The following is a 3,850-nucleotide window of genomic DNA, read 5'->3' on the forward strand; positions in this document are numbered from 1 at the left end:
GCAATGATAAGATCCAATAATATCATTGACCATTGGGTTAAATCGTTAACGCAGCACGCTGGACAGTACTTTATATGCGAGACTAATTCTTCTATAGTTGGCAAAAATCGTCATGTCTGCTTTTTGTCACCCGACACAGGATGCTGAGGTACAAATCATTGGCCAGGTCTTCCTCTAGCCAGATTGTACTAATTAGTTGGTGCATGCTCCTGATAAACGTCTGACCACCGGTCTTGAATAGTTCGGCTGATAATCCATCGGCTCCTACTGTTATATTATTTTCGCCGAATAATTGCTAGGTGGTATATTTTAAAACCAATACCCACCATAATTACAATTTTAGTATATATTTCCAAACCTACCTCCACTATCAACATTTCACACTAATTCTGGCCGCAACAGAAATTTGGCTCTATACTAAATTTTCAAAAATTTTACCCTTTGTACTCTTGTAATAATTATGTAAAAAAAAAACAATTTCAAATATAGGTTCACCTAAATCCAAATTTAGTGCAAGTTAGTACACATTAATCAAGGTTATTCCAAGGTTTATTCATAAGGTTATTGGTTTATTCATAAGGTTAAGAGGGAGGCGAATTCGAAGTCTTCATTCGCTGTCAAATTTATTGTTTGAAGAATAAATAAACAACAAATATTTTTGTTCGAACCCAAATAATTATGCATACATTACTATCATTACGTTTTCCTGAAATATATTTGAGTTGTTATTCTGTTCTGGTTGGTATTTCGCGTTTAAAAATTTGACAGCAAGACCCATTAGTCAATGGGTCGGTTACGGATGGTAACCATAGTTTAGTAACGTTGCCAAATTTGAATTATGGATGGTAACAGTTGAATGTGAATTCATTTTAAGGCAAAGTTGAAAATGAAGATGGCGCAAAATAAAAGAAACCATAACATCACCGGTGTGGACCATCGCAAGAAGTGCCTTTATCAGCATAGGAGCAGGCGGCAGCAAAGTACTATTTGAGGTCTTAATTGCGCGGATGGAAGCTCGCCCAAATGTAGCACGAGGCGTGCGAACTTTTGGTCAAACCAAAGCCCACCAACACCACTCCATAACTGCTATGGCCCACCAACACGCACTCCAAATGAATGGCAGAGAGTGTGAATTCATTTTAAGGCAAAGTTCAAAATCAAGGTGGCGCAAAATAAAAGAAACCATAACGTAACCGGTTGTGGACCATTGCAAGAAGTGTCTTTATTAGCATTGGAGCAGGCGGCAGCGGACCTGTTACAAATGGATTTGACATTAAATCCAGAAGGTGCCATTTTTGGGGTTATATCAGATACATTGCATGTGGAGGAACTGCTTGAAGCAAGGAACAGAGAAATGTAGTGATACAAGTTAAGATGGGCAACGAATGCCAGATTTTACGGAAAAGAGTACAAACGGAAGATAAAAAGGTCAGTATACTAAAAGAGCAAACGGCAACTCAAAGTGAACTTTCGAATGCAATAAAAACATTGAAAAAGATCTGTATAAACAAAATGAGATCTTTAAAGAAATGAAATAGTGCAGGTCACGTTCTGCAGAAAGTCATCTGAATACAGACTTCAGAGCCACATTAGTTCGTTCAAATATATTACGGGCCTTTGAATAAACGGTATTGTATTTACCTTCAGGCGAATGCGGTTCGGCTGAACGGTATAGAGTTAATAATTGTGGTTCCTATGGGAATCCAGCATCACCTAAGATTTTCAAATTATGAAGATAATTAGAACTATAAGTATATATAACAACCCAGTAGTCATGTATTTGGCCCGAAATCATCTGCGACCTTTTGCTTTAGTGGGCTATTATTCTATATGAAGGCATCATGTGTAGATCCAGGATGCCTACCGTCAACAACCTGGGGCCAAATCACGGAATTCGTCACCGAGTTCTGTTTCGTATAGAGAAACATTTCGATTGTTGTAAATTTTTGGATCACCGCATTCGATTGTAATGTATATTGTCTACTACTTTTTTTACATTAGATCTGTCTGTTTACTCGATATTTGGTAACAATTGTTACCAAATGTTACTAAATGTTGTCTGTTTACCCAAAAATCCAGTAAAAGAGAATCAAGTGAGAGAGCAAGTTTGACAGTTGAACAACAACAAACTTACTGGAGTTTACTGAAAGAATTTGATGCAGTAAGATTTTGCAAACTTAGCCATTTTTGGATCAGCTGTTTTATGACCAAATAAGGCAAGTTCAGATAGAGGGCAATGTATTGATGCAGGAAGCTTAAATGTCCCGGGGAACATACCAAATCAATTTTTCTTTTATTATTCATTTTATTTTTCATATTAAATGCAATACAAATAATTGTGTTCGCCCTTTGTCTTGATTTAGATTAGGCGAGTTTACTTGCGGCAAGTCTTTGTTTGTAGGAGAGAGGGGCAAGGGGAATAGAAATGGAAAAAAATTGCCCGTACCGACAATTTTCTGGCAATTCGTTTTGTGTATTTCGTATTTGTTGACATTTTATATATATTTAAATGTGAAAAAACAACAAATAAAAAAATTTTTTGGAAACCGAATTGCCTTGTATAGACGCATGGAGCAAGTTCAAAAGAGAACGATAAAAATTGCCGCAAGTAAACTCGCCTAATATAAATCAGGACTTTGTTTGTTGTTTATTTTGGCCAAATCAAATGTTTTCTTTAATCAGCTGTTTATTTGCTAAATCATACTAAATGTTGTCTGTATACTTTTCTCAGTATTATCGCAAAAGAGAGTAAAAAAGGCGTACTCTCTGAACTAGAACTTACTGAATAAATGTTACTGGAAAAGTCACCAGACACACCTATTACTGTAAACATATGGAGAGAATGTCAAAATAAGATTTGTGAACAAAGTATGTTATTTCTCATGGTACAATTATAAAAGTTAACAGCAAATCCCAGCTGATTTGATTCCAATGTAATACTAGTGTCAATGTGAATTTGACAAATTATGTTTTTAAAAATCACCCAACAGGAAAATTGGGAACGCATACAATTTGAAATTGTTCTTTATTAATGTGCTCCAGTATTCAATTTACTCAATCTGTCTGCTGGGAAAGTTTGAGGAAGATTGATTTTCTTCATGTTTTTCAATTTTTATTTTGAGGATTTGAAAATATTTCAGTTTCAAAATAAAAATAATTTGATGATAATTTGTTTGTTTGTTTACATTTTTCTGTCAAATGAGTTGACACTAGTAGAACTTACAACAACAAATTTCCATGTGGTTGTTGTATCGTTTTATGTACAACAACACTTGCTGTTACCTTTACTTATTATACCATGGTTATTTCTTAGAAATTTATATCGGTTTTGTGTGTTAAAATAAATGTGTACAAATATTACATGAATCTAAATGTTTTTTTTTTTTTATTTCCTCGTCTTCGGATTCAGAGGATGAGTACAATGTGGCATTAATAAGGAATTTAGTTTTGTTGTCAATTCGCCCCACTAGTTTTGGCTCTTTAATTTAGCTTGAACACAGTTTTGAAACTTATTTTTGACTACGTCTGGATGCTCCAACATAAATTTAGCCTCTTTCTGCTTTGCATTCAGCAGATCTTTCCCAAAAACAATAGGGGTCTTCATTGGCCAGAACCCAACCTACATGCAAAATTTCGTGAAGATTGGTCCGTAACTGTGGCCTGTATCGTGATTACAAATTATAATGGACAGACGGACGGACACACATGTCTCGATCGACTCAGCTAGTCGAGATATGACGATCGGTATACTTAAAGGTGGGTCTAGGACCAATATTTCGCGGCGTTACAAACTTTTGGGGCTGCACAAAGCTATAATACCCTGACAACATAGTTGTGTAGGGTATAAAAA

Source organism: Musca vetustissima, unplaced genomic scaffold (assembly GCF_032173495.1).
Source record: "Musca vetustissima isolate MV318-11 ecotype Yass unplaced genomic scaffold, APGP_CSIRO_Mvet_v1 utg128573, whole genome shotgun sequence".
NCBI lineage: Eukaryota > Metazoa > Arthropoda > Insecta > Diptera > Muscidae > Musca > Musca vetustissima.